At 43.4% G+C, this 11,238-nt stretch overlaps 3 non-coding genes across 3 annotated transcripts; 2 read left to right on the top strand and 1 right to left on the bottom strand.

Moving 5' to 3' along the window:
• The first annotated feature begins 5,710 nt into the window (after positions 1-5,710).
• Positions 5,711-5,783, top strand: Trnav-aac (transfer RNA valine (anticodon AAC)). The gene has a single exon. It is a non-coding gene; the product is annotated as a tRNA-Val (tRNA).
• A 193-nt stretch (positions 5,784-5,976) lies between these two features.
• Trnaa-agc (transfer RNA alanine (anticodon AGC)) lies at positions 5,977-6,049 on the top strand. Its single transcript has one exon. It is a non-coding gene; the product is annotated as a tRNA-Ala (tRNA).
• Positions 6,050-7,267: 1,218 nt separating this feature from the next.
• Trnai-aau (transfer RNA isoleucine (anticodon AAU)) lies at positions 7,268-7,341 on the bottom strand. The gene has a single exon. It is a non-coding gene; the product is annotated as a tRNA-Ile (tRNA).
• Between the last annotated feature and the right edge of the window lie 3,897 nt (positions 7,342-11,238).

Below are 11,238 nucleotides of genomic sequence, written 5' to 3'. Positions count from 1 at the left end.
GTTTTAATTGGCAAAAGATTACACCTTTTATTGCACATTGGATTAAATGGGAGAAAAGGAGCATGTGAGCCTGGGTGTAGCTTGAAATCAGGGATTGAGTCCTTGACTTGACAATAGCCACCAGTCACATGTTAATGCAAGGGCTTCTTGCCATAGATAAGAATGACTGCTTTATCAAGCAGGGACTTACCTCAAGTCTCCAAGTTCAGAGACCCTTATCCAAATGCCTGACCTTGGGAAAAGGACTTCTGGGGAGCAAACATTGTATTACAGTTTCTTAGTCTTGCTATGTGGACCTGTTTCCTCATAACACTCCCAAAAGGGAATGATTAATACCTTACTCTTTCCCCCATTATACTGTACCATTCTGATTTCCCTATACTTATTAACTGAACTCTTGCCTTAAATGCCTCAGGCTCTGGATATGAATTGTAGGCAGTTCATCCTTGGGACCAGGTGTGTCTAGTAAATCTCTAGTTTTCCTATTCTTGGTAAAATTAGGAGGGCACAATGGGATTCCTGGTTCCATGGTGGGGAATATTTTTCCAAAGAATTCTTTTGTTTTGAGAGGCTACCATTGCACATATTTTCATCCTTTACCAAAGCCCATACTAAATTTCCCATAAGGGAAAAGTGTTCCATGTGTTATGTTCAAATCACAGGAACCCCCAAAAGATCACCATAGAAACTGGTGAATCCCATCATATAAAAACAATGAGCCTTTATTTCAAGCTCGAGCTTGGTTCCTCTGTCTGTCTGATGCAGCAGTGAGAGCAGAGAGCCCCAAGCCCAGGTGGTGTAGCGGTTTTAATCATAGCTTAGGTTGGGGTGAATGGATATCCAGGGTTCAGGACCCTGATTGGCTGACATTTGTCTAAAGGTATCTGCAAAAAGGAAATAGATATGTGCTAAGCTCAAGGACATCTGGCGATCTTATCTGATGACTGGAATGTTTGGAATATCAGGTTCTTCCCCTTAGATGCTGGCCCATCCCTGGGTGGATCCCTAGGTGGTATTAGCTAATGGCTTTTCCAGGATCCATATGTTGCCTGCCAGTAAGCCTGTCATGGCAGCTATGTCTAGACCTCTAAGCCTGTCATGGCAGCTGTGTTGTCAAGGTATTTTGGGCCCCTCACATTCCCCCCTTCACAAGTACCAATGACAGGAATCAATTGAGTCCAATCTGTCCAGGGGTTCAAGGGTATTGGGACCTAAGAACCATTAGCCAACAGATTTTTCTAGGGCAGTGACATCTATTGTCATTCTTAAGGCCCTGTAGTTCTGATCTTTGAGTATAGCCAGATTATAATCATGAATTATTAATATAGAAATAATAATTTCTTAAGGCCATATAATATCTCTTTGGTTCTGCATAAAGAAGGTCAATTATCTTATCTTATTGCAGAACCATTTTAGTTAATGGATCCATCAATTGACTACTCTAGGCCTATTTTCCTGTTATGACAATGGAGGTTATAGTTAGCCATTTAGTTCCCTATGCCATAGGGTTTCCTGTTGACTTGGCATTTCAACCTATTCTGGGCAGGGAGCCCAGAACAATGTATTCTCTTTTGGAACTGCTTCCAGCTGACACTGGGGCATTGCTGTCAGGGCCTAAAAAGGCTGAAAGGCCAGTAAAAGCCTGGGCAACGGGGCATTTGTCAGAGCATATAGTTATCTGACCCAGCTGTAGAGGCAGGGAACAATCACATTGGCTGGGCTGGTTCACATCAGCTTTCAGCAAGTCTAGAGCTCATAGTCAGCAACTGATGCTTGGTTGTGTCTGTCAGTCAAGTGGAAACCTGTTAAGACAAGTTTAAACTAGCAACAGAAGTTAAAATTTATGAACTTATTTGGAACTTTTAGGCCCATAGTCTTAGTGATTGGGAAGGGGGAGAATTCCAAGACCAGGAGAGAGAAAAATACCATCCTCAGGAGTCGACAGTTGGACAAAACTTAGGCTGTACTTACCTCCGTCCTTTTGACTTGTTTGTGAGAAGTGGATCCAAGTTTTATGAATTTTTGATCCTCTGAGGTCTATATGAATTTTTATCTTACAAAATGACATTAAAGTTTTAGATACATTAGCATTACTAATCTGTACTGAACTCCATATCATAGACAAAGCAGGCAATGGGTATCTGTAAAACAGCAGAAGTGGACTCATCTCTTTGAGTCCTAGCAAAACCTACAGACTTGGGTTAAAAGCATATACATTATCCTTCTGTCCAGAAAGTCAGGTATAGATTGGACAGAGATTTGTTTGGTCTGATGAGAAGCACTTTTAAGTTTCTATTTAGAAGACAACTAAAAGAAATCTAAAATCTTGAGCTTGTGACCCAAACAGTAAGCAGTCATTGTTCTATTAGCCTATTAGGACTCTATTAATATTAAACTCCAAACTTTCGCTATCTTAAAAGAACAATATCATAGAAGGGGAAAGAAATCTGAAGCTTTTGAGTCATCTATTTACACCTTTGTGACTTGTATTTACATCTTAAATCATTTTGAGACCCTCAAAGCTCATAAGCTTTCACCTCAGAACTTCATATATCTTAAAACATTCTTAGACCTTCAAAACATGCATACTTTCATATCCTCAGACCTTTCTTTCAGACCCATATATAAACCTTTACAACATACTTAAACTTTCACATCTTAGAACCCTTTTTAAATCAAGAGAGACCTGGTAGCTTTAGAAAAAGCAAGGCTTGATTTAAAATGATATAAAATGAGCTAATAAACTGGCTATTGTCTTGTGGAAGGTTCTGGTTGTCTGATGCTGTCAAGCTGACAAAGTTATACCTAGCCTAACTGTCAATACTATCAGAGATATGAGAAGTATAAATTATAACTTAGTGCATACCAAGCAGCTTGTGAATCTATTAAAAATGACAGAGACCAGTCCATATCCAGTTATTCCTACCCAGGTCTCCATAGAGTTAGAGGCAGAAGTATCAGAACAGCATCAGTTTTCACCAGTCCCTAAGGTGAGAGTTCTCCTGTGGAAGAGGGACATGGAGAAGACTGATCTTACTTTATCTAGGCAAAAGGGGTGCAATCACTTCTCCGCTGTCCTGCTGCTTGTCTAGAGTCTGGGCCAGGTCCTGGCGGCAGGTGTTGCATCAGGGCATCTTGCCCAGTGGTCAGCATTGCCATAATCCAGGTGGAGACATTGTGGTGCCCCATAATCTTCTTTGGGTCTCCAAAGACTGCTAGGATCTGGGAGTCCCTGACTGACACAATATACTTTTTAATCAACATTTTAAGTTCCATATTCTCTTATGAAATATTGAGGGATGTCCAGGTATATCTGAACAGACAGATTTTGTTTCTAGCTACTTATTTTAAGCTCAACCCCTGAAAACATGCAAGCGACCAAGAAAGTATTTAATTAATTACATTAGTATTTGGCATGACTACAATTAAAGAACTTGATTATTATAAGATGACTGACTACCTGTGTTCTCTAACAGTCCACAATAAGTTGGCAGCTTTCATAAGACTAGGACTTCACATTCTATTCCTGTCAGGGTTAGCCTTAGAAACAATGATTTTGAATGAAAGATCTTCTAGTATCAAATATGGGTTCAGTAAAGAGACCAAAATAGGCATTCCATGGGTAAAAACAGAAGTTGTTTGTACCAACCTGTTAAGGCTTCTCCTGGGAAGGCTCTTGCCTTGGAGGGCAAGCGAAAGATCCCAGGGTGAAATGGGAACAGGGGAAAGGGGTGAGCTGGAGCATGGCCCATGAGCAGAGACTGAGGGAGCCTAGGGGACAGCATTGTCCTTGACAAGGTCTAAGGCATCACAGCCATATGTTAATGGAAGGGCCACAAGTTCCTTTTGCCAGAAACAAGGAGGGTGACTTTCTCCAAGCCCCTGAGGGAATGGGAGCTTTATCCAAATGTCTGACCTTGGGAAAAGAACTTTGCAGTTTTATCTGTTAAGTATGAGCCTTAAAAAACAATTTATCGCCGGGCGGTGGTGGCGCACGCCTTTAATCCCAGCACTCGGGAGGCAGAGCCAGGCGGATCTCTGTGAGTTCGAGGCCAGCCTGGGCTACCAAGCGAGTCCCAGGAAAGGCGCAAAGCTATAAGAAAAACCCTGTCTCGAAAAACCAAAAAAAAAAAAAAAAAAAAAAAAAAAAAAAATTTATCAGTTGAAGCTCCTTTTAGTATTTAGTCATTTATCTGACTCAGTTTATCCGAAAAACTTAGCAAATTTAGCAAAGACAAGGAGGCTAGGCATACATTCTTAAGCCTGAACAGACCTTGAGTAAGGAGAACCACTGGTTCTCAACTTTCCCAAAGTTTTGACCTTTAGTTCCCCATGTTGTGGCGATAACCCCCCATTACAAAATTTCCCCATTGCTATTTCACAACTGCAGAATGTGGGGGTGCCCAAAACAGCTTGACCACACAGCTACCATGACAGGCTCTACCTTTCCCAACCTTCACAGTGGTGTCTTTCTGTCTCTGGGTCTTCAGACCTGTCTGATGGGGCCTCCTACCAGCCCCTAGGGTACCCTCCTTCCTGGCCTGGCTGTGCTGAGTGCATGCTGTCCCCTCCCATGACAGTGGGAGGGGCTTCTGCAACCTGCAGGGTGGGGCGGGTAGGAGGCGGGGGCTGCCCACTATGACGTGGCTTCCTTCTGCACCTGGCCCAGGGATTGACTCCACTGCTTGAGCCATGTGGGGGTGGAGGCAACACTGAAATGCTTGGGGAAAAAAACCACGACTATGAGACGGGCTTGGAGAGCTGCTCACAGCTTAGAGGGTTGGTTACAAAGTGTTATCCGTTAGGGTAAGAAAAAAAGAAAAACCTACGGCTAGGTTCAGATGCTTCATGTTGGTACAGTGTTGTTGCAAATTTAGAGTTATTCTTGTTATGGTATATGCATGAATTTCTGTTGTTGTTTAAAATATTGTAGCCATAAAATTTATTCTAGACTACTGAGGGAAACCACAAGAAAGACTTTGGTAAAAAATTCTGTGTTTGGAAAATAAGAGAGAAGGCAGTCCCTGGTGAAAGGGCCACATTTGCTGACACAAAGGAAGGGAAGGCTGAGAGGACGGACCCACAGGAAAGAGGAGAGTATTTTTATGTGCATGGGCATTTGCATGCGGTGCCGCATGGGGCCGAAAGAGGGCGACAGATGCCCTCATACTGGAGTTGGAAATGCTGAGGAGAGGCCATGTGGGTGCTGAGATTCAAAGCCAGGTCCTTAGCATGACATTTCCGTTAGAAATTGAAAATAGAGCCGCAGAGCCATCCTCTAGTGGGAACATGGCCACGGGAGTGGGATCAAGGAGTTCTGAGACGTTTGCTTGTTCACAGGAACTAATCACTGTCTTCTGAGATGCTCACTCCTTCACATCCACAGAAGGATAATTCCCAGAAGGATTATTATTAAAAAGAGGCTCTGTCACTCAAACCAAAGAAGCCGAGGACATGGTGCTAAGTGAGGTGAATCAGCAGCCACCGAGGGACGAATTCCACAGGACTTGGCTTACATGAGTGTTCATCTGGCAGCAGCAGGGTAGGGTGGGGTCACCAAGGACTAGGGATGAGGAGGTCAGCCACCTTAGTTACCTTGATTTAGCTAGTCCATGATACAACGATATACAATGAAGGCCACTATCAAGCCGTTTACTCAGCAAGTTTTCAATGTATGTCTGGAAACTAGGAAATCAGAGTTGAGTAGGAAGTTTCCGTAGTGTAGTGGTCATCACGCTCGCCTAACACGCGAGAGGTCCCCGGTTCGAAACCGGGCGGAAACAACATTGCTTTTTCTCACTTCTCTTTAGACTCTCAGCTCACTCCCTACACTTTCAGCTCTTAGGACCTAAGAATCTAGGCTGTGCTAAAATTCGGACCTTCATTGTCATACTCTCCTGGACCAAAGACAGAGTACGTAGTTTTGCGAGGATCCACTGGACACACAAGAAAATACAAGAAAGGTAGGTTGACATCGGGGGATTAGCTCAAATGGTAGAGCGCTCGCTTAGCATGCGAGAGGTAGTGGGATCGATGCCCACATCCTCCACTTTTTATGTTACCGCTCACAGGCACTCATACCACAGCGATGCTCAGATAATGAAGGACTCATGCTTCCCACACACTTGTGTGACGAACCTCTGGGGTGAAAAATTCACTCTATAGACCTTTCAATGGAAGGTCTGGGAAGAGGCTTAGTGTCGTGGTGCTTGCCTTAGCGTGTAAAGCCCTATTGCGACTTGATTCGAGAACTAATTAAAGTTCTGAGGACATCTGATTTATTGCTTTACACTCATATGATCCTTGCCTTTATATTGCAATGGGGGAGTTCACTGGAAAGTTCTTAGTAAAAACCACAACGCAGACCTCTGCAGGGCTCCCTGGGACTGTTGGGAGGGACAAAGCTCCGCCTCAGAGAACTGTCAGCAAAGATCTCTGCCAGAACATGCTTTGGCCTCACTCAGCTGTTGGACGTTGGTGAATGGCTTGGGGTTCTGAACCCGACATTCCTCAGTTCAGTGTCTCTAGATTGGCAGAAGGCAGGAAACACACAGGAGTTACCCACCCTTCTGCTCCTCCCAGGAGGTCAGGTGAAGAGTCAGTGCGGATGGAGAGAAGGACACTGTAGGGAATGTGACGAGGACAAAGGCTCAGGTCTTCTCCGTGTCCCTCCGCTTCCAGACTCCTAAAACAAGCCAGAAGTGGGGGCCGTGGGGCAAGAAAGATAGAGTCCTTGAAAGTGTTATGACTTAAATGCTATACAGAGTAGTTTTTGGTTTTGGTTTTTGTTTGTTTTTGTTTGTTCTATAGCACATTAGCTTTGGCTTATTTTTGTTGAATAAAAGTACATTTTTTGATTGCCCCGTGCGGGGAAACAAACCCGCGATCTTGGTGTTATTAGCACCACGCTCTAACCAACTGGGCTAACCGGCATATAAAAGTTTAACTTTCTACCTCTACAGACAGACAATGACACAAACGTCATTTGACAGAGGATTTGGGGTGTTTTGTTACTTTGTTGCAATTTTCAAGGTTTTTCTAAGCATGGACAACGAAAATATAAGTGTAGCATTCCAATGATTGCTGACCCAGGTGTTTCTTGGAATCTAGACAGTCCCAGAATACTTGCTCAGCCTGCAAGTCGTCCTCCAGCGGCCGAACTGAAGTGTGTAGAGCAGCTGGAGCTGTGTTCTCTTCTAAGGTGGTGTACCTTAAACTTCCAGTAGTTGGAAATCTCGTTGTTTGTTTCAAAAATGGAGATATCACGTGGCCCGTACGGGGATCGAACCCGCGACCTTGGCGTTATTAGCACCACGCTCTAACCAACTGAGCTAACCGGCCACACACAATAGACCTTCCCTCGATCTACACAGTTAATAAAAATCGTAATTGCCAATTGACGAAGTTGTTCAGTTTTGTTTGGGGTTTGGTTTGATTTTTGGTTTTTTGGTTTTTTGTTTTCTTGAAATTTTGAAGTTTTCCTGAAGTTGGGAAAACGTACGACACTCGTGTTGTTCCAAGTAGAACGTTTCTCTGAGCAGAAACAAAATTCTGGACGAGAGCAAGCAATGTCGCCTTGCAGTGAGTCCTGACGCACAGATACTGGCCCTGGACAGCCCAGTCCTCGAGCTCGGTGGCCGCACCACCGCAAGGCGCCCTCCAGCCCTCACGGAGTTCGCATCCTGCGCAGATCTCCCTGTTGCCTCCAAGTGACGATCTGATACACAGCCTCCCCAATTTTACCGATTTCTCCTAAAATTCACCAAAACCATTTGGATAACGCGGTGGGTGGCGGGCCTCGGCCAGGTCGCGCGTCTCTTGGGCCCCTAGGGCATCGCTCGGGTCCTGTCGACGCGGGGACTCCAGAGGCCGGTGAGGGTGCCCGGGAGATGTGCGCCGTTCGCGGCCCGCGGGGCTTCGTCCCTCCGGCCACTGTCGCGGTCCGCGGAGTCCCGTGAGGAGTGAGTCCAGGAGCAGCGCGTCCCCGCCGGGCACAGGCGGCGGAGCCCTCTCGGCACAGCCGCGCGTGTCTTAATGTATGTCAAAATGATACTTCCTTAGTCTATACCTATTAAGTTCCATAATTTTTCCAAATAGTTTTTCCCAAAATAAACGCTATATTCCAACAATGGCTAGTCCATTAGAAATGTGAACATCCTCCCACTCACATGTGACAGGAGCTTCTTGAAAACTGTTTCTCTAATGAAATGATTTTACATACTACACCTACTCATTGTTGAGCTGTTCAACTGATGGCAGCCTCTTCCTTTAAGACCATCTTTATTGAAAACATGATTTTTCTTACTTTAAAATGTAATTATCTGGCAGGGCGGTGGTGGCGCACGCCTTTAATCCCAGCACTCGGGAGGCAGAGCCAGGCGGATCTCTGTGAGTTCGAGGCCAGCCTGGGCTACCAAGTGAGTCCCAGGAAAGGCGCAAAGCTACAGAGAAACCCTGTCTCGAAAAACCAAAAAAAAAAAAAAATGTAATTATCTGAAATTATACTCTTGGATATATATGGAGCAACAGTAGTTCAACAAAACTAAACTGATACAATCTTCCACTACATAATTTCCTAGAGGAACACACACACCCTTCACGTTCTGAAAATTTGCTGTTTCTCTGTTTCTGTATATCCTGTTTGTAACTTTTGTCTTTTTGTTATTGTTGTTGTTGTTTGTTTTTGAGACAGGGTTTCTCTGTGTAGTTTTGGTACCTGTCCTGGATCTCACTCTGTAAACCAGGCTGGCCTTGAACTCACAGAGATCCTGCTGGCTCTGCCTCCCAAGTGCTGGGATTAAAGGTGTGTGCCACCACCCACCGTATTGTCTTTTATCAAACAAAAAATACATTAAAATCACCCGAACATTTGCACACTTCTTGTGTGTGCACCTGTGGGCACATGTAGTGTAAGGAATGGGGGTGAAGATAAGAAAGTATTTGGAGAAGGGCAGTTACCAATCAGTAGATGTGCTCTGACAGGCAGTATTGTCTATTTTCATATAATGCATAAAATATGCTTTTTACATAATGCATGCAAGCTACAGCTGGGCCATCTTCCATCAGCTATGTACAATTGCTGAAGTACTTCAAAGTCACACTTTTTTTCCACTAGAATATTTCACACTTACACAACCGTTTTCTGTGAGCCAGCAAAAACTACTGACTAATAAATGGTTTTGAAGGCCACCTCTATCCACTAGAATTTATGAATGGGGTTTCTGTGTGCAAGCTGCTCATTAATGCCACAGATGGAGACTGGCAGGTACAGTAAACAGAATGGTTTCAGTTGCTTGGAGACCAGCTTATGATTTATGGGAAGGCTGTACCAAGCTTGCTGGTTTTGCTGGTGGTGACTGTGGATGTAACACATCACAGACACAAGAATTCAAGTGAAATCAGAATGACCTCAAAAGAAGAGACAATGAGGGGCTGGAGAGATGGCTAGGAGCTGACAGCACGGGCTAGTCTTGCAGAGGACTCTGGTTCAATTTCCAGCACTCACATGGCAGCTCACAACTGACTGTAACTGCAGTTCCAGGGCTTCTGACAGACACCCTCATACAGACATATATGCAAGCCAAACACCAATGAACACAAAATATAAATAAACTGTATATTAAAAAGAAAAAAAAGAGACAATAACCAATGGAAAGAACATAAACTTTGCTAACTGGCTTCTGAGAATAGCATTAAAGACTTCTGTGGGAAAGAATGAAGGGAAGAATAAATCCCTTTTGAAATGTTGATTTATTATAAACATAATGCTCTAGCACTGCAGAGGATTTCTAATGTATTAAAGTTCCTCACAGTCCTGGCATTCAGAACTCAACTCTACTAGCATGGATTCCAACCTCTGCACATACAGATTGACAGCTGCTCTATTTCATGTCATATAAAAGGACTACATTTCATTTACATTTAGATCGTTGGTTAGTTGTTCTAAACATTACTTTACTTTCTTTCAACAGCTACATATCCCCTGAGCTTTGGGATAGGTCTTGTTTGTTAAAGGCCCTCAAATACTGAGATGATACCAATATGAGGGCTTAGTGAAAGAATGCCTAGCTTGAGGAAGACCTTGGGTTTGAACACCAAAACTGCAGTAATAACAGCGCATTATTTAACAATTCCCATTACTGACTTTTTTGAAGTGTGGGGCAAGCACTTTATCCCGCTCTCTTGGTCATACTTTTAATCTCTGCTATTTTGAACTTTGCTGCTTAGTCCATTCAGTCTGCTAGAACAAAATACCATATACCAGATGTTTGTAAACAATGTGAATTTATTTCCCATTTCTTCACATTGGGAAGTCCAAAGTGAAGGCACCATCAGAACTGCAGATTGTCTGAGGAAGGCTTGTTTTCTGCTGTGGCGATGGCATTTTCTTCCTGCGTCCTCACTTGGTGGAAGGAAGTAGCTATGTCTCTGGGCTCTCAGTTCTCTGTGTACTGATCCCACTCAAGAAGACAGAGCACTCATATTCTGACCACTTCCCATAGATTTCTGGTTAGGTATTTACTTTGGTAGGGATTTCAAGCAAAGAATTTTTGATAGTCACAACTAGTCAGTCTATAGTTAAAGGAGATTCACCAGAGCCAAAGCACCCAAAACAACATTTAAATTAATGAGTTTAATTTTTTTTTCTTTTGGTTTTCAAGATGAGACCTCCCTATACAGCTTAGACTGGCTTGTTAATTGCATGTAGCCCTGTGTAGTCTTGAACTCGTGATCCTCTAATTCTATAGAGCTCTGGGGTTATGGCCGATTCTTTCTTTGTTAAGCATCTATGGTTTGAATGGAAGAATATGATGGGTATGATCAAGTGGATATGATGCCAAGTTCTTGTTTTTTCAACCCCACACAAATACAATAGTTAGCTTCCATCAGCAACATTTTCCTTTTGACTCTGATGTCTGCTTCCATTTGGTTTCTAGAAAAACAGTTAAACTTCACTCAGAGCTGAGTGCTGTTCTAGCCAGTTGGACCCACAACTGTCCAATGGATGTAGACTAGAGTTAATTTTCAGAAGGGAAATAATAAACATAAATAGGTAGTGATGGACCATCCTGACTTCATCCTTAGAAGCCATCTTATTACAAGGTCAAAATAAGTTCATTTCTGTTTTCTCTAAACGTGGATTTAACAGGTCTTGACCCATTTTCTGGAATTTGACATCTTCCATATTCTATACCCCAACTTCCACCCTGATAAGATGTTCTGCCAAATAATTTTGAA

Source organism: Peromyscus californicus, unplaced genomic scaffold (assembly GCF_007827085.1).
Source record: "Peromyscus californicus insignis strain IS unplaced genomic scaffold, ASM782708v3 Scaffold_8__1_contigs__length_139910024, whole genome shotgun sequence".
In the NCBI taxonomy this organism is placed as follows: Eukaryota; Metazoa; Chordata; class Mammalia; order Rodentia; family Cricetidae; genus Peromyscus; species Peromyscus californicus.
This window is presented reverse-complemented; position numbering and strand designations above follow the sequence as displayed.